At 41.1% G+C, this 21,226-nt stretch overlaps 1 protein-coding gene across 3 annotated transcripts in view; it reads right to left on the bottom strand.

Moving 5' to 3' along the window:
• The window catches only part of LOC114795451 (phosphofurin acidic cluster sorting protein 2-like), a 48,809-nt gene that overhangs the window by 26,237 nt on the left and 1,346 nt on the right, over nt 1-21,226 (bottom strand). The window lies entirely within an intron of this gene.

The following is a 21,226-nucleotide window of genomic DNA, read 5'->3' as shown; positions in this document are numbered from 1 at the left end:
ACTGCCACCTCATCATCCAGAAGCGCCCTGTGGGACAAGAGCCAGTCTGTGAGGGTCAGAGCTACTGGAAAGGCTTCGGTCAGAGGTCGGTGACCAGAACAGCTCAGCTGTCTCATTAAGATGACCTTGACTGATGACATTGTAGCATTCAGACAGATGAGTAATGCCTCATTCTACCTACCAGTACACGTCAGAAGGTCTGGACAATATCATGCTTTTTTTTTTTAACTTAATTTCACTTTTTTGGCACATGGAATGAAATGTGCAAAATGCTTGATCCATTAGAAGTGCTTAATCTTTGAAATATTCTGTTTTCTGTCAGAAGCTGAATGTAACAAATGTCCTGCAGACTCACTGATTTCAGAAATCCGTCAATGTTTTAATCACAAAAACAACACAACAAAACAACGACCGTTTGGTCACCATGGCAAATGCAGATGCCCAATTTGAATAATTATGGAGCAACAAATGAAGATCAACTGAGCAAGTGTGTGCAGGAGGAAGAAGCACAGAAGAAGTAATCCCAGAGACGCTTCAGCGTGAACGATGAACAGCATGGACCCAGGAAAAAAGACAAGAAGAAGGTCCCTTAAACCTGTCCTTTAATTCCTAACACACCTCAAGGATCAAAATCTTTAGAATGTTTCAGGTCCTAAAACCCAGACCTAGAACACTAGTAGATGTTTCAATAGTGTTCACCCCTTCGATTTTTCATTCCAGCCTCACTGAAAGTGCCATTGCACGAAAAAAACAACATACTGATGCACCCATTGTCTCATTCTAAAAAGAGAACCCTGTCCCACTCTCTTTCAGATAAAAGTGGCGAGACGAAAAGCTGGGAGCTCAAGTGCTGAGCATATTCTCTTCATCTGTATCATTTATAGCTGCTGTTAGAGCTGAGAGACAGTTGGTCTGGAACTACAGAGATGGGTCTGACTACATCATAATTTCTATTTCTAATAATCACTATTTGATAATCAATCTATTTTTTCTATTCAAACAGACCATTTTTTTAAACTGAGAACATGGAAATTAAAAAAATGACCATGCAATTTTGAAATGATATACAATGAGTTTGATAGTTGTAGTGCCATGCAGGGGTGTAAGTAGGGGTGTAACATTGAAATAAAAACGTGATATTTTAATAAACCAAGAAAGAAACAATGAAAACGGAATACAAAAACAAGCAGGATACAGGGAGTACCTTCAAACTACACACAAACAATGCACGACACCCTATGCTGCCCACAGTCTGACATATGAAGGGTTCTAATCACCCATTCCAAATTAAGTGATTAGAACCAATATATTCCATAATTAACAGACATTTCCAGCGACCAGAGTCATTTACAATATAAACACTGTCTGGACAGGTGTTTTCACCAATCTGATGTCTCTGATGCACCAGGGCAAAGTGTGTAGTAGAGGATTGTGAATTATTGGGATTTTGTCTCACTTGTGGTAAAAGTAACACCAATTCACTGAAGATTTTACACCGGTTGACATCTCATTATTGGACTCTGCACACTTCTTAAACACTGACGTGTACATTGTCCTTGGACTACAATTACAGTAAAAAAGCCTGGCTGACTGATGAACAGGCGGCGTCTCTCACAGTTCGCAGACGCAGGCGCTGCAGACCCCCCCCTTACAGCAACTGCCATTAATCACCTGTCACAGTTAAACAAGTTGCTAAACAGAACTCTATCATAATGTCCTCCACGCTTGACAAAGCCAATTCATGTGCCTTAATGCAAAACAATAGTCCTCACGCTAATTTACAAAGAGGAATAACACCTAGAAGCTATTTGTTAAAGATCGGTTTATTATTATGACTGGTGTGGGACACAAAACCAGACAGATGTTCTTCATCCACGTTTCACATGGTATAGATTAACCTGTGTGACATGGCAAGACATCCACCCAAGCGGCAGTTAAACAGAAACACGCCCCGGCCTTTAATTTTATTTCACCACCGCCTGCTTCGCTCGGAGTTCCAACGTCTTCTCTTTTTTTTCAGACCACTGCACAGCAAGAAGCGATAGAAGATGATGCAAGATGGATAGAAAGAAGAGTCTGCCTGTTCTGAGTCCTTTAGTATAACAAAATAATATTCCTGAATTCATATTTTTATGTGAGACAGAGGGGCAAAAAAGCTTCTTAGGTAATGGCCACGACTCCAGCAAAAGAAAACATCCTATAAATACTCAGCAGCCCTATTCAGGAGAGAGTAGTGCAGCGCGCTAATAGTGAGGATCCTGCATGTGCTCCCAGGGGGCATTAGGACATCCTGTTCATCTACAATGGGATAACAGAGGCCAAATGAAGGAACCGCTTGTTTAAAAGCTCCAGCTCCTTCATATTTAATGGATGGACCAAAAATAAAGTCCCCCTGTGAGCTTCTGTCAATCAATTCACATTCACCTTCTTTTATTTATTCTTTCAGAGTGGAGAGGCACAATAAAAGCATGTTACGTGGTCTGGATGGGGAAAAAAACATGCTGTTTGTATCTTGAAGATGTTGAATGTTCAGTCTGTGTAATATTTAAGGGGACAGTTGTCTGAAAGAAGGAACGGAAGAAAGAGATATGAGTCTTCTGTGTAGCTGTTGGGTTAAACCTCATCACCAAATGCTCAATCAGGCTGCATTTCATGCATGAAAATAAGGACATCTGTCCACTAGGGGTGTAGTGTAGTCTTATTTGATGTGCAGTTTTATTTGAATATCTTGAGACTTTATACAACTTGTTAAATGCAGTCAGACGGTGACTTGGTGAGCCCTCACACGGCCCTCACAAGGATAAGCAGCAGCCTTGAACTCCATTGTGCTATGTGACAGTGACAGGTGCTGCCACAATATGCCATGGTACATTACGTGAAGGAATTTCTATAACTCTGCATTTCCACTGAGGTTTCGTCCCCACATACGAGCACCGTCCCCACACACTTCTTCCCAGGTGCCTGTCATGTCATGTCATGGCTGCTTTCATTGTGTCACCGTGTGCTGTGCTGCAGTGTTTCACAATGGCAATCACTTCACTTCCACTTTCACAGGTCATTCTGTCTGATTGGTAACAATCTCCAACAGACGAAAAACGAAAAAAAAGACGAAAAAAAGTCTCCTCCCACTCAATGCAGGAGCCAATCATGAAGCTACACTAACAGTTTAACCTCTACGCAGGTCATCAGCTACACCAGCTCTAAAGAAGGAGCAGGACTAGAATGATCTACATTTACAGCGTTTATCAGATGCCAGTGTCTTGCTCAAGGACACAATTGCAGTCAGTGGGGTTTGAACCTGTAACTGGTCTTCTGGTTCATAGGCGAGTGTGTTACCCACTAGGCTCCTACCACTCAGGTCTCAGACCAGGAGGGTAGAAAACAATCCACTGCTATTCTTAATGTGATGAATCACAATGAACAGCTTTGGTCGAGGCCAGCCAGGCTTTCGGTTGTGAGCCATAAGAGCTTCAGCTCTTCTCCATCTGGATCTCTGCTTTCACTGGGACAGCTGAAGGTAAACAAGAACAGCTGAGCTTCCTTCACACACACACACACACACACACACACACACACACACACACACACACAAATAGTTTCTCCACTTCCTTCTCCCTTACACACATTCTCAACATGGGTAAACAGGTGTTTCCACTCAGGTATGAAATCAGCCTTAAAGCCAGGGTGTATAAAAAAAACCCCCGAATGAAAACAGCTTCCCAGAGACTGGAAATGATTATTTTATCCATGACTAACCATTTCCTCCTCTAAACTAAGGCCAGATTCATCTTTATACAAATTACAGTGCTTTTGAGGATTATATAATAGTTATATATACACACACATACATCTAATAATATATGCAATATCTGTGCTCTTAGAATTATGTATAAATCACAAACAAAACACTTCACTAAGCTTAAAAAGAAAACATATTATTCAAGCAAATATTGGAAAACATGAATCCCTCTAACGCACGAAGACACACAAACCAAAGCTTAATCCACTGTAGCTGCCGGGATCCATATCTTTATTTTTAGCTCCATTCCGCCCTCTCAGCCTTCGCTGGCACCAATTAAAACTTGGGATTAGGTTGCGCTTGGACCTCAGACTGCACGGTGCTGCATGGGCCAAGCGACCAGAAAACGGAGCAGGAATAGCGCTGGCTGAAGCCAGTGGTGTAAACTGGGCTTTTTTTTGTTGAGTCCTGATGTATTATTGATGAGGTTGGCCCGTCTGTGTTTGCAATCAGATAAGTGATTGTGGGCAGATGTGCTTTTTCGATTGTCGCATTTGGCCTGAAGATGGTTACTGCAGAGTGTTTTCAGACCAACATGGTGTGTGTTTTTACAATCTGACACAGGCAAAGTGTTTTTATCATGTTTCTAGGTCTCAGCCACTGTCCCACATAGATGCTAGAGCAAGGGTGGGCAAACCTTTTAGCTCAGGTGCCACAATGACTTTTAATATTTGACAGACGGGCTGGGCCAGCACCATATGCATACATATCAGACATAAAAATAAGAACACAATACAGTGTTCATATTTACACAATCAGTAAAGCAGAAAGTCAATGACAGATCTCCTACACTGCAACCGACTGCACCCAAGTAATCATCCTTTTGTACTTCCTGGTCACACTGGAGTAAAATGTTTGAGATATGTGCATTTTGTTTATTTGAAGTGTGCCTGTTTAATGATTTGATCTGTTTCTTTATATCTTTTTTCTTCTTTTTACTTAGGAATGAAAATGCATGAAATTCCATTTCTCATTCCATCACATAATAAATATTTGACACCAAGTCAACCTTGCCAAAGTTGATAATTTTTTTTTATATTGACTAATATTGTTAAGGAGAATAAAACAAGTTTATCCCTTTGTTCCAGTAACCACTTAATAACTGGGTGACTGGGTCCTGACAGTTAAAATAAATTTTTTGTGAAGCGCACAGGACTGAGATCATTAGAATAAAAGAAAACTGCATTTTTACGCTGGGTAACGCGTGCTGGTGAAAAACTGCAGTTGAGGGAGTGTTCAGAACTGCTTTAGTGTACAGATGCCGTTTTATTATTAAGTGGCTTTAAAAATTGTGTGTTTTACGGTGTTTAATGCAACCTATAAAACATGTAATGAACCTGGAGGTTATTGGCGCTGACTGCTTGCCATACATGACCACTCATTTACCGTGCAAGCCAGTGTAAAAACCTGTCGGGTTCGGGCGAAGATCTTCAGCTCTATCTTTGCCTAATGCGCCAAAAAAAGGTCAAACTAATACAGGTATAATTATGGGCAAGTTGGTACCAATCTAAGGTGCGGATGTGGTCCGCGGGCTGTAGCTTCACCACCCCGGTTCACAGACATCTGAAAACATTAATGCTGGTCATGATCGAAAGTTCTCAGGACACACAGGGCAGTACAACTTTTGCATCTGCAGATAGGTCAGAGAGACTATGGGAAGATGGTGTCCTGGTGTGAATCACAGTTCCTTTCAGATCATTTGGATGCTGTGTGTGTTTACCTGGTGCAGAAAACATGGTGAAGGTGATGAGGATATACCCCCTACACTGTTTCATGCATGAGGAGTTCAATTTGACTGACAAACCACACAAACAATAGTTTTCCTCTACAACATGATGCTCTAACTGGAGAACTGGTTGGTCAGATAACCTGTGTCATGACAGGCCTCTCAGTCAGGACTGGCGAATTCTCTCCACAAATCCTACTTGAAAAGACTGGGGACAACCAGATGGATCGATTAAACAGATTTTTGGATTATATTCGCACACAGGATCCCTACAGGTGAGGATCAGGTCTAAACTAGATATGCATCAAGAAGGGACTCTACCAATCTTACATCAGCCAGGCACTTATTTAAAGCTTGGCACGCTTATGTAAGGTGATGTGAGCATGTTCATTTTAAAGGGTACAACACAGCTCTATATAAAGCACTTGACAAAAAGGGGCACAAAAAGGGAGTGCTTTATGCATGGGCACATAAAAAGGAATTAATGAAGCATACATTTATTCCTCAGGAAATGCTGGTTTGTACATTTGTGACCTCACACTTCCATTCATGTACTTAAATAGTTGTAAAGTTGTTATAGTGAAAGAGAGTCTTTCTAGTGTTCCTAGTTATTGTCTGACCTTATAATGGACTTGCTGCCAAAGCTTCAGGGGAAGACTCATGATGGAAGAGTTTATATTATATGTATCACACAGAGTGTGCACTCCACTACCCCTTAGACATGTTCATATAAGAATCTGGGTCAAATTGCAGATACTGTTTTTCAGACCAAACCCAATTTAAACATATTTGCATGGATGCTCTTGGCAATGCTTTCATCAAATGAATGCAACCCTCAGCTAAAGAAAAAAGATCTCTCTCTCTTTCTGCCCTCTCTCCCCTACTCCAATGCAGGTCTTAAGAAGACAAGACCTTGTGGCATTGGTGTCTCCATCAGTCAACAATAAAAAACAACTCCGGAGGAGCCATAGGAGAAAGCACCGGTCAAAACAGGGAAATAATAGGAAATAATGTGACGTTCATAAAAATGAAGAGTTTTGGCTGACACCCCACCCCCAAAAAACAAAACAAAACAAAAAAACACCCATAACATTAGTTCATTACACTAAAAATTAAATATCACTAGACTAGCCTGTTTATCTGATCTGAATCAAATTATCGCTTAAATAAGACCTGCCTGACAAAGTGATGTAGATCCTCAAAAGATAGACATCATGCCGAGATACAAACTGAGCTCTATCAGTCTGGAAAAAAAGCCATGAAGCTTTGGGACTCCAGCAAACCACAGTGAGAGCAATTATCCACAAATGGCAAAAACATGGACAAGTGGTGAACCTTCCCAGGAGTGGCCGGCTGACCAAAATTACCCAAAGAGCGCAGCGACGACGAATCCAAGAGGTCACAAAAGACCCCACGACAACATCCAAAAGAACTTCGGGCCTCACTTGCCTCAGTGTCCATGACTCCACCGGAAGAGAGAGACTGGGCAAAAATAGCCTGCATGGCAGAGTGCCAAGGTGAAAACAACTGCTGAGCAAAAAGAACATTAAGGCTCATCTCAAATATTACCAGAACACCTCTTGATGATCTTTTGGGAAAATACTCTGTGGACTGGACATAATATGAACTTTTTGGAAGGTGTGTGTGTGTGTCCCATTACATCTGGCGTAAAAGTAACAATGCATTTCACAAAAAGACCATTGTCCGAATATGTTGGTGTGATGGTCTGGGGCTGTTTTGCTGTGGATAACTTGCTGTGATAAATGGAACCATGAATTCTGCTGTCTAGCAAAAAATTCCTGAAGGAGAAAGTCCACCCATCTGGCAAAAATGAAACATTCCTCAACAACGCTGTAAATGACACACAAAAGCTTGATGCCAGTTCTTGCTAATAAAGGTGGTCCAACCAGTTATTAGGTTTAGGAGGCAATCACTTTGTCACACAGGGTTGGATTATTTTTCTTCCCTAATAATCAAATCCTTCACTTAACCGCAGTTTGTGTTTACCTGTGTTGTATTTGACCAATATTTCAATTTTCTGAAACATTTAAATGTGACAAATGGAAAAAAAAGTCATATAACAGAAAGGGGGCACCACCGTGTCTAAGTGTGTATACATACTTTGTAATGTTTAGAATAAATTATATAATACAACATACTGCTGTATGTATACAATGTACAGCATGTAGGACTCAATATCCATTAAAAACGAACACTTTATGCTCAGAGACCGTCTCATTAAAACAACACACATTCAGTCACCCTTAACACTCTTGACATTTACTGCTACTCAGGCTATATCTGTAATATTACATTTATTTGAAGTAGTTGTCAGCTATTGCAAATTTTTGGGGAAACGATTAAACTTTATCAGCAACCGACAGAAAATGTTATCCGGGTACCGCTTTCAAAACCCCCCTTGGGTCAAAAACTAGCCTCTTAAATAATAAGAAAAAAAGGGTGTGGGGTGGGAAAAAGTAAGAAAGAGGAAGCAGAACACAATGCAATCAATAACACAGAAAGCACAAAGCTCAGCAAGAAGAGCTGCGTTTCTCCGGGATGTTGCAGTGCAGCACATCAGGCGCGCGGAGGGAAAGAGTTTATCACAGCGCTCCGCCCTCCAGGCTGCTCGGCGGCGGTTTTTCTGTGCAAACCACCAGGGGCTGGTGACAGAATACCTCGCAATGACAAATGATTTGGGTTTCACTTCACACTTGATGCTCATTGGGAAGTTCTCTTCTACGAGTGAAGAGAGCACATTAAGAAAGAGAAGAAAGAAAGAACCCCTTTCACCCCAGAAACCACGAGGGCCACTGTCCGAAGGCATTAACTCACACCAAGATTAGCCCAGCCTAAGTAAAAGTTTAAGGAGCTTCAGACGGCTGTGCTCATCACTAATGGAGCTGAATTGATATGTGATGAGACGCCACTACAGAGATATCAAAGAAAACATCCGGAAAAAGCAGAAACCCTCTTGATTCATTGGTGGATTAAGTGTTATTAAGAAATTCACTCATGTAGGTCTCTTTAGGCCATTAGCTACTATGCTAGTTCCATCGTACATTACCTCACAGCGTGTTGGGTCAATCCACTGACTAGCAACTGCACACTGGCTGGTCACTCACTGTAAATGGCAGACAGCAATTCAACAGTCAGTGCCCTCTGCATAAGAACGATACCCGATTTGAACACCCAGCTACGGAGGCTACAGAACATTTACCGAGTACATTGTATTCAGTAATATGGAAGGGATTCACATGAGAGTTCATTTGTAGGATATGGACCAGAGGAGGATCACGAATGGTGGTGACAATATTACAGAGGGCACAGGGCTCAACAGTAATAATTCAATGAAAGGCTCATTAAACTAGAATTGCCATAAGAAACATTTGCGGTACAATAGGTGTTGACACATTAGGTACTTTTGTAGGGTTAGGGTCACTAGCCACCTGGGGTGGCCTTTAGGGTCAGTTTTCTGGTAGCATTCACCACAAAATCCTGATGAAAATTGATCATTACCGATTAAATGGGTCATGTGAAATGTATCATGGTACAAAACAAAGATGCCATACTTTATACTACAGTGCTTAAGATACAGCTCATGTATGCAACTATGACTCAAGGGTGTTAATAGCAGTGCCTTGTGTGGTTGCGACGTAGATCAGATTTTAATATGCCATGTTTAATTGTGAAATGTTTAAAATGATGCGTTCTTGTGATATGATGTGAAAACCTTACCCTGAAGAAGGGATTCCCAGAACTTGTTTCTACACTGGAAATATGCCAAAAAAGAGAAAACTACCGCCAATAGTTCTAGGAACTCCAGTTCTTCCAGTGCAAAAAGGCATGTTAAGCTCGAGTGATATTACTTATTCTCTCCTGGTGAGGGAAGGGTGTGGCTCTCAAAGGACCTAGATCTCAGAGTCACAGTAAGAAGTGAATTAGAAAAGCAGCTCAACATGTCTCTCTCTGTAGTGGACTTTCTGGACTCACACTGAACAAAACCAGACACGCTCACTACCTCTGTCCAATGTTCAGACAATATTAAACACAGTCGCTGCATCCTGATCAAATCAAGCAGAGCTTTGCACAGGGTGACATTTCCCAGCAGAGCTCTCGTATAAAATCCCCTCCTCAAACTCTGATTTCACTGGTGGGCGTGGGCAGGTTCACTTTGACTGTTTTGATGCGTGTGCCTGTCTCTGGAGTACTGTGTAGGCAGACCTGCCAGCTCTAATGGCACCAGTTGTCAGGTCTGTTTGAGGACAGTGTTATAAGTGAGAGACTTTAGTGAAGAGGACATGAATTCAATTAGAAACAAAAAAAAAATATATATATATATGTGTGTGTGTGTGTGTCAATGAATTATACAAATGTTTGGGATGTGGACCAAATGCCCTCTGTGAAACATCGACTGTCTGTTTTCAAGCATAATTTAAAGAGCACAGCAAAGACCAGAGCTTTTTGGTCCTTGAAATAAACAGCCTCTGTGTTGCTGCTGGCACACAGACCTCAGGAAATGCCTGAGTGAGGAGAAAAAGAGAAGAGAGACAGGGAGAGAGGGGAAAAACAGGCTCTAAAATATTGTGCCTGGAATCAGGAATCAGCATCCTTAATTTGACAGGACCTTCGAAAGGTTGTGGAGGTTTCCAACTTCTTCTGAACTTATGATATGAAAAGGTTTTAAAACCCCTTTTTAAAAATCTGAGGAAATATCATGTGGCTTGGAGAAAAATACCAAATCCATGTACTTTCATTCTGAAAAGCATTTGGCTCACATTTCATCTCTAAACTGTAGTTTATCTAGTTTAGATATGGGAAGGACAACAAAGCCCAAACTCTGCCAAGCAGCACCGCACATCTTTTTGGGTCAGAGGAATGTTAAACATCGGCCAAGAAACTCTGAGGAAAGGAAGCCAGAAGAGAGGACTGGTCGTGGCTGAGAGGAATTGCCTGGTTGATTCCTGGTGATGGGGCAAGGGGCTTAACAGCGAGCTGGGGTAAAGTTTCATGATGCTGTGCAGAAAAGCGGCGGATCATCACTTGATAAAAGATTTGTTTGCCTGCAGGGATCTAACAGGGCCTGCTCCCCCGGGCGCCCGTCATGGCTGCCCACTGCTCACCAAGGGTGATGGTTAAAAGCAGAGGACACATTCCGTTGTGTCACCTTGTGCAGCGCTGTGTTTCACAATGACAATCACTTCACGTTCACTAGGCACAGGCCAATTAAGGCATATATTCCTGCATTTTGCCCTATTCAGACAGTAGAAATGATAGTGTTAAACCAGTAAATCACAATTTTGTCTTTAAACAGTACTCATAGGGTATTTAAACGTACTAAATGCATAATAAATTAAATATAATATGTGCTAATTTAATCAAACTTTAATTAAAATGTTGATTTTGGAAAATGGTGTAGGAGACAGGATGATGCGTGACACTAGGATGTAGCACATATAGACAGGAGGGGGATTCAGTTGTCTAGAATGAGGAAGCAGGGTGTGTGAGAGCTGTCAATCATGCCTCCAGTCTCCTCCCTTTTAAAACATCATCCTTTAAGTACATCTTTAAGTCTGGGGTTCAGAAATAATTATACACCAAAAAGAAAAGGGCAGGACACAGATAAGTAGCTTATGATGTGACATAAGCTTTAATTATGCACTGAAAACACACAGCCCATCATATTAAATCCTTCTCATCCAGAATCAAATCAAATGTACAGTATACCGTGTATGTTATTTTTAACCATATATTTTAAAAAGTAAACAGACACATAGTTCCAATAAATCATTAATAGATTTTTTTAAGTTTGCAAATACATTATTTCTGTCAGCGTTCGTGTGTCTTGATGATAGGCTGAACTTCCAGGAGATGGGCTGGCCTTGGTGAGGGAATTTGTATCACGCTCCTCTGGACTGCTGCTTTGCCTCAGCAACGCTGTGGATTCATAAGTGAAACAATATGTTTCCTACTTCTCCACGAAGTCATGTGTTACAAGACAAACGCCCACGGTAACATCGAGGGCCTCAAATCACATGGCCTGACAATAATATGTCACACAGAAAGTATTGGACACAGCTATCAGGAATGTTAAAAAAAAAAACCCTGGCAAATCCAACTACATAAAGATGTATGCCAATAACAACAATCTGTCTACTCCAGGGGTTTATATAATGCAGAATATAATGACACTGAGGGTGAGAGAGAGTATGCATGTGTGTGTGTGAGAGAGAGAGAAAACAAACAGCAGTAAACACGGTAAATCAATTTTACTGCTTTAAACAAGTATGCTTACCGAGGACACAAATAAAAGGCAAATGAGTTTACAGTCCCATTAGGAGGGACAATCACTGCTCTCTACGAGCCAGCGGGATCAAAGCCGTGATATGCGTGACCTCCTAATTGCTGACAAACAGCCATGCTATTAAAAACAAGTCCAATAGAGGAGACCGGACCCGAGCTGCAGAGATGGATAGAGATGGCAACAATAATGGCATAAACTAATCTTTTTAATCACCAGAATGACAGAAATTATGCAGCTATATGATCAGCGCGATGAGTGTAACCGGAATGCATTTAGATAGATCATCATTATAATCCAATGACCTGGAAATGCTGTCTTTAATGTATGAAAGATTTCAGTGGGGATGAGCTACCATTTACTACTAACTGATTCTGCGCTGTTCTTCACTTTAACTATAAACATACTTGCATTGTCCTAAGTTGATTATCATGTGTGAGAAATTATAGAAACCTTAACTAGTGAAAGAAATGACAGATTCAGTGTGAGAGTGTCTGTGTCTCACATTTGTCAATTACAAATAAAAAAGACTCATTTGTAAATACTTTCCCTGGCATCCTCCTTCCATGTAGGTGACCTGTCGGGCATCAGAAATTATAAGTGCTCATGTCAAGTGCACAGACGTATGTGTGGCTTTTCAGTTAGTGTCAGTTTAGTACTTTAGTCATCCATCCACACAGCAGTTCCAACTCCAAATAATGGACACATATCATCCATATCAATAGGCATTAATCTAGAATTATTGTAATTACAAATTAATTACTTTGTAAAATGTGAATAAGAAACGTTACTCTTACTTCAGTACATTGGGCAACACTCGACTCGTTATTATTTTTATTGTACTTTAGTAAGGTATTAATATTATTAGGAGATACCAGAATTAGCACATTTATATTTTCTATCTGAACATATTGTTTCTAAAATATAAATGAAATAAATAAAAACAAATCACAATCAAACAGTTACTCAGTACTTTTATCATTAGATACTGTTGTACTCGTACTTTAGTCATTTTTTTAGTCACTTTTTATTTGTACTTGAGTATTATTATTTTTGATTAATGCTACTCATACTTGAGTAAAATGTCTACTCTACCCACCGCTGCTAAAGATCCAACCAGACTCGAGTGATACATTCTAACACCATCAGCAATAGCGTGGAATGAGGCAAAGAGGTTTCTGTAGGGCAGGGTGGCACATAATCTACAATGATAATTCTGAGGGAAGGGATTAAAAGGAACGGAGTCGCTATACGGCATCAGATTATAGGCTCATCTTCTTTACGAGTTATGAAATCAGATTACTGAAGCTTCCCTGCACAGCACAACAACATCCAGGAGACCGGCCTTTTATAACCGTGCTCCTCCGCAACCACCTCAGACCCCCTGGCGGCTTCTCATGCATTCTAATCTGACCACCTCTCTGTTTAAATGCTGTATTAAAAAGATAATTAAATCACTGGGGCTAGACAGTTGTGCAATTGAGTGTCCCGTACATTAATTCTTTGTACCTTTAGGGCCCTATTTTGTCACATTTTGCCACATTGTGGCAAATATCTGGACGAATGTTGCTTATTTCCTTGCCATGCCCCCACAACCTCAAAAAGATAGGCAACATCATGTATTGGTATTTTTCTGTTGTTTACCCATTTTGTTCAAAAATATTTATTTAAAATAAACAGTAAAAAGATACTTCTTCCCCTAATTTACATTATTCATAAATGCGCTCTATATGAATACAAATAGGTGTAACAGCGGAGCTTGTGTGCATTGTCACTGAGCCCGCGAGCAGGTCGGTTTCGTCGACTTAAAAAAAAAAAAACACCAATAAATGTGTGTTTTACTCTATTTAGCAGATCATTGAAATAGAGTCCTGATGCACGGCAGTTCACTATCATCAGCACATACCAACAAATCTACACATGAGCAAAAGTCATAACAGAGCATGTGAGTGGACAATCACTTGATTCCTGGATTAGGTTGTGCAACCATCTGCTGGCACCTACATGCATCCATTCTGAGTGCTGCTCTCCTGATTTACACTATATTTGTTGTGCAGATATTAGGCAGAGGCCACTGCACCTATGACTAATGTCATTCGATAGCATGTAGAAGAACATATGATTACAGTTATGTTGTACAGCTACATGTATCACTGTTATTTTTTCCTTCAATTGCACATTTCGTTGCCCTGTACTTGTACATGTGCAATGACAATAAAGTTGAATCTAATCTAATCTAAAAAATGTACACTGGGGCAGTGGTGGCCAAGCGGTTAAGGAAGCGGCCCTGTAATCAGAAGGTTGCTGGTTCAAATCCCAATCCACCAAGGTGCCACTGAGGTGCCACTGAGTAAAGCACCGTCCCCACACACTGCTCCCCTGGCGCCTGTCATGGCTGCCCACTGCTCACTCAGGGTGATGGGATAAATGCAGAGGACAAATTTCACTGTGCGCACCGTGTGCAGTGCTGCTGTGTATCACATGTGACAATCACTTCACTTCACTTTTATACATGTTATGTGCTTTGATTTTTACATCTGCTGCTTCTTATTCTACAGAGGTTAATCGCATGACCCCATGTACATCAAGCTAATAAGAGATTTCGTATGCACTGCAAACACCCAAACCCAAGTCCCACTTTAATGTGGAGCAGTGGCCTCCTCCACTGACCCTGAGCACTGACCTTGCAGTCACCACAGTCCAGCCTCATTAATTAGGAGTTTAAAGAGGGCACTGATCTCAGTGCTGTGGTTCAACGCTGTTTCGTGGGTGAAGATTCGAGGTGTAAGGCCTTGTCTAGGTCAGGTCTAAGCAGTGAGTCAATGGTGCTGAACTGGGAATTCCCAAGAACAGCACACAGCAGTGCAGCACAGACTACGGCTTGGAGTCCAACCATGCAAGAGGGCAGGTGAGTCAACACTGCGCTGCATGAGCTCTGATCCTGCTGGCTCGCTGAGCATCTGAGGGCAAAATCTCTGTTCAGTCTCCAGAGAAGAATACAGAAAAATACTTAAAAAATGCCACTGGACTTCTCTTCAAATGCCAAAGAATGTGCATGATCTCTATACAATCTAGAGGTATGTCCAAAAACAGTACTTAATTTTTATAGTAAAAGTGCATATATCACAATCCTGACATTTCCAGGTCCTCCGGTTCCCTGTTACCCAGACCGGAGTATTGTGTTCTCTGTCTTGTGCTCCTGATTACCTGATTGTGATTATCAGTAGAAATGTATCCTTACCATCCTCTTTCTGTCATTTTACCCAATGTTTTGTGTGTTTGTGTGTCATGCCAGTGTCCAGGACGCAAAGCCCTACACAGGGTGATCCGTGTGGCGGAACGCTGGAGGTAACCTCTTCCACATCTAAGGACATTCGAAGATAGGTAGGACCACAGACATCTAGATTATTATTGACATCACACCCAAACAACTGTTTCAACATCTGAAACCAGGCAAAAACCTCTGAAGCATCATGGCCAGGATGGAGAGACTCAGGAGGAACACATTCCACCGTACCTCTGTTCATCTCATCACTACCCTGCTATCACTATCTGCCACTGCAACACTGGTCACTGCACAAACAATGCACAGTGCACTTTAGTTGAAATCTCTACACTGTAACTCATTATTTTATTTGTTATTTACTTAACATTCACATTTTGGAATCTTGCATATCTCTGTGTGAGGACCCCATGCTCTGTTTAATTCATTCATTGTTATTAATTCTTATTAATTGTCAATCTTTTCCATGCTGATGGACCTTTGGTCCATCCACCCATCAATCCATCCATCTGTACTGTTGAAAGGCAGTTATCCAGTTGATAACAGTACCAGACTGGCCAGTGAGTATAGACCTTGACGGAGTCACAGATGGGATTCATTTACAGTCCGCTGCTAGAGCGAATTATCCAAACATTTACCATGAACAGAAAAACCTCAAACCACCTAAAACCTCATGCTTATTGGTGACAAATGCTCTCTCTCTCTCTCTCTCTCTCTCTCTCTCTCTCTCTCTCTATATATATATATATATAAAAGCATTATATATATATATATATATATATATATATATATATATATATATATATAGTTTTTATGTTGCATATTTTTATTCTTATTACTATGAAATAGCAAAAAAAAAAGCATTTTATTAATCGCCAATGGCGTAAAGCAGAATTGTCCCACAAATAAGACTTATTACTGTATCATGGCCAGAGAGCTAGGAATTTAGCTTTAACTTATAGGTTATAATAACATTTAGAATGTCTCAGAATGTTCCAAATCATCATTGTTGAAGGGTTTATTTTCATTAAGATCACACAATATACGGGCAACACATGCACTGTTCATTTCCAAAGATTGTTGGTTTCTGCAGCATCTCTACGACTAAGCACAGCCCCCCTTACCTCTTGATGCTGATCACATTGATGCCACTTCCACACATTGCGACAATGGCAGTCTCTCACCAGCCTTCTCGGTGCGCAGTTAAAAGGTCATACCCTTTCATTGCAAGATGTCGAGCTCCCTCGACTATTAAAGCACACCGCCATAAACAGATCCCCTGAACACGCCGCCTTCCACCGAACCTCGGCCACTGGACCCTGTCCACTGCGGTGTAGGAAATAAAACATCCCGCATACGCTCAGAAAGTGGAGGGACAGCAATATTGTGTTTGCCGCTGTGAGATCTGCTACACTGTGTAATGAACTGATTTTTTTTTCTCTCGGGTGGGGGAAATGTAAGCATTTTCCCCCTTGACTCCCAGAACTATTCAGCAACATTTATAATGCATCTGTCAGCTATTCAGACTGGAGAGAAAGACCCGACATAAAACTTAAACATCGGACATTACCTGTATTGAATTAACCCAACCACCAAACAGCATCAATACTGTAGTAAATGGGTGAAATATAGTGTACATTTAACTGTAAGCATTGCCGTTGAATCTTAAAAGATGCAGAAAACTTTAAATGCTGGTCACAACTAGACTTGTCTATTAGACTGCAGAGATGATAGAACGTGATTAAGTCAGAAGACTACACTAGTCAGCACTCCACACGCGATCCCTCCTGGATTTAAGGCTGCGATCACAACAATCAATGCAAATTCAACTGACCCTTGAGAGTTTACTGTGTCCTTGCAATTCCGTCCAATCACCACAACCTTTCCACTCAACAGTAAGCTTCATCTTTGGGTCAAGTGTGGGTGGTGTTAACTGTAGGGCCTGTCAAAGCCCATAGAGACGTACTGTGATTATGGACCAGATAAGAAATAAACGTTGTTGTTGTTCTACAAACATATGTACACAATGTAGTAAGAGTAAGAGAGTTTACTGGACCCTAGTATAGAGCTGTGAAGCATGGCAAAAACCCGGTGGGGTTGGGTCGAGCTTGCGTGATAAATGAGCGGTCAGCAAACACAAACTTCTCTTCTATAGTACCTTTCCTTTCCGTATGATTGGTTTTATTAAATGTAAATTTTTAAATGAAACATTCATTTGATTTGCCATTCTCGGCCACTGTTGTCAGGTGATGCATTTTACTTATCAGAGGATTCAGAGGAGGTGCTTATGGCAATTATGTTTTAAACCTGCTCATTTCCCTGCACAAGCCGGTCTTGTCGGGTTGGGTTCTGTCGGGTCAGAACTTTTTAGGCCCGGATACAGCTGTACACGACATCACAGCCACAGAAATTTACCATCTGAAATTATAAGCGGGGAAAAAAAATCACTTTCTGTCACAAAAACAGCTAAAAACAGCAATTTTTAGACACGTTGCTTTGAAATCAAGAATTTTATCCTGCAACAATCACCCCAATCACCCAAAAAAGCTTGCAAAATCATAGAGGGACTGCATGACAAGTGGAAAGCGACATAACTGGCGAAGCTCAGTGAACCTTCTACTCTGCACCATGCATTCAGCCATGTGCAAGTTATGCAGCAGCGGGCCGCTCGTTTCTAAACACTGTTCCAGGCTTCGCCGCATGTGGCCACCGGCCATCAGGGAAGAGCGGAATGACAAGCATCCTAACAGTCCCCGAGGCAGCAGAGGGATGCCCTCTCCCAGTCCGTCCCCTGTCGAATGCTGCCCAGGTTCCCATGCCGACCACCAAGACATCAGCCAACTTTAAAAAAAAAATCACAAATTTTTTTGGTATGCAAAGAGGTGGCCTGTTACTGTGAACGACCAGGTTTTTCTAAAGAAGGTAAAAGTCCGCCAGCGGAAAGGTGCTTTTCGAACGACTTTTAAAAACCATTCCATTCCAAGTAAGGTCTCCTGCTGTCTTTATAAACTACATTTACAAATCACATAGATACATGTATTTCACTAACACACCATGTACATATACTTTTATACAGTATGTGTGAGTGTGTGTATATTTATGTGTTAAGGCTTTCTGGCAAGACAATAATACATACTCAGCAGGTATTTGTCATATATTGTTTTCATTTTTTCCACCAATCTGTTTTTAAATATTTCTGATGTAACGTTCTGATGAACGTTAGTGCATGTTGAGCCTACGGCCACATGACCAACATTGGCTGATGAACACATTTTTTGAGTGGCGAGTTTGGTTTTAAACGTCACTGAGGGGACACTGTTTACAACTCGTGAGCTTAAAACCCACCCACCTTCCACATGTGCTCCAGGAACAGCTGCGCTGAAGCCCAGCCCCCTGAAAATCTGCCAGGGCAGCAGACCAAGCTCATCCCTGATGAGGATGAGGAGGCCCTGGTTGAACACATTCACCGGCACTACATACAGTTAGTACAATGCGCATTGCAAACTGGAGAAACTCACTATTCAAAATAACTGCACCTTGACGCTGACCTGTTACCAAGTTCATCCAAGTTCAAGAAAACATGGGACATGTTTGAAGAAATGTTTCTGTGACCCCCGTCCAGATGTACTAAATGTATCGTGTTTGTGAGAATGGAACGTCCATGAGGTCACCGCGACATTGACTTCACTAAACACTACATTTAACACAGTGAACATCCAAATGTGAAGCAATTCCCTCAAGGCATCCATTGGACATTGCATTACATTCCATTCATTCAGCAGACGCTAAAGCGACTTATAGACTATTATTCAAGCGAAGGGCCATGGGACACAAACATAAAATGCTACGAGTGTTCAGATGTCCAAACTGACTGACAAAGACTCTGAAAATGTGACACAGTGCATCTGTAAAGAATGGTTCATATCCCAATTAGGATATTTAAACCGATGTATTGAAAGTGAAAGTGAAGCGATTGTCATTGTGAAACACATCACAGCACATGGTGGCGCAACGAAATGTGTCCTCTGCTTTTAACCATCACCCTTGGTGAGCAGTGGCCATTAATGGCGCCCGGGGAGCAGTGTGTCGGGACGGTTCTTTGCACAGTGGGACCACAGTGGCACCTTGGCGGATTGGGATTCGAACAGGCAACCTTCTGATTACGGGGCCACTTCCTTAATCGCTAGGCTACCACTGCCCCAAAACAGGTATTGGTAAATAAATGCTTTTCCAATGCAGAATCTATCTCTTCTAAGGAACATACCTAGAACAAAATATGCAAAATATTAGTCAATTATAAAAAACTGTCTTCTAACACTACTATTGCAAAGATACACAGGGGTCACAAAACGTTGAGTTGACAATTAGTAGAACCACGGCTGTCACACTATAACATTTAAAATCAAGTTCCAACTAACTGATAAGATGATTGTTGACTCCAGAACAGAACTTCCCACTGAACATCGACAGATCTTGTGTGAATCTCATCAAGAACTCAATGTTCCCTGTGGAGTCTGAGGAAAGCCCATCTTCCACCACAAATCCTCACCACCTTCTACAGAGGGACCACAAGACCCTACAGCAGATAGTGAGGACAGCTGAGAAGATCATTGGACTCTCTCTTCCCTTCATAATGGACATTTACAACACACGTTTCTTCAGGAAAGCCAGCAGCATTGTTAAGAACTCTACACACCCCTCACATTCACCCTCCAGCCATCTGGAAAAAGGTACTGAAGCATTCGGGTCCTGACTGCCAGACTGTGCAACAGCTTCATCCCACAGGCCATCAGACACCTGAACACTCAGGGACTTTCCACTCTGGACACATACACACACACACACACACACACACACACAACCTCTGTTATATTGTAATATTATCTATTATTGCACTGTTACATTTTCCACAGCAGTATTTGCACTATTTTATTTTTATTGCACATTTATTATTCATTTCACCTGTTTAGCGCTGTCTGTCTCATTGTTGTCTACATGTTCTATTTGTTAAATGTTTCTCTTGCACTGCCTGTGTCCCCTGTTTGCACTTTATGAATCCCAGTTTGTCTTTGTAGCACATATGCACCTTATGTCAGTATTTAACCTTGTTTAAATATAGCACCAGGTTCTGGAGAAATGTTTCGTTTCACTATGTACTGTCTAACATGTATGTAGCTGAAATGACAATAAAACTTCAACAAAAGTCTTACACTAAACTGGACAACAGTGTTACTGAGCTCATGACCTCAGTGACCTGTAGTTCCTTCCCTGTAGTTCATAACCAGGTTCATGTAGTTCAAATGTTTTTTCTTCACCCATATCCGTATCACTAATATATTCTGTTATTCGTATATTCTAATACACACTGTTACAAATCAATCTAAGACAATATGATGACAAATTATTACTGGTACCAAGTAACTGTGTTTAACATTTCTCACTTAAACATGTTTTAAAAGCACACACAAGTACAGGGATGAAGTTATTTTCCATAAAGAGCATTAATGTAAAATAACTAACTTAATCTCACAAATATCAAAAAAGTGATTTTGATACATGTTCTGTTTCACACATATGACGACATTTTGATAGCATCTTTATCATGGACAAGATATCAATACTCCAGTTATGCCCTTTTTACAACAAGGCTATCAATAAAAATATCCATCTTCAGCTGCATAGAGTCAATATGTTTGAATAAAAAAACGCATCTTATTATGAACCCTGTTATTTGGATCCAAAGCAGGTTATCTGACTGGGAATGATAACGTTGAGCATGTCTATTATGTTCCAAAAACAAATGTAACAAAACCATGGACCATTTGAACAGTGCGTTCATACAGTCAGTGTACAAAGACCCACATCTCACAGGGTGGGCAGTCTTCCATCTGAGATTCAGTTTGCATGAACTTTCAATATTGATGACCATTTTCCTTCATCTTTAATGCACATGAAAGACATTTAAAAAAGCACCATTAAGCACTAATCGCTGGCATTTCCCATGTTCTTTTCTAGAGGGCCAGATGCATTGCCTTAATGGACACACTTATCTGCAGGGGACCTCAAGCCACCAATCCACAATACCACAACCTTGTTAAGCAGATCACATCTCCGACT

This window comes from Denticeps clupeoides, chromosome 8 (assembly GCF_900700375.1).
Source record: "Denticeps clupeoides chromosome 8, fDenClu1.1, whole genome shotgun sequence".
Lineage (NCBI taxonomy): Eukaryota > Metazoa > Chordata > Actinopteri > Clupeiformes > Denticipitidae > Denticeps > Denticeps clupeoides.
Note: the sequence above shows the minus strand (reverse complement) of the source record. Positions and strands in the feature narration are given on the sequence as shown.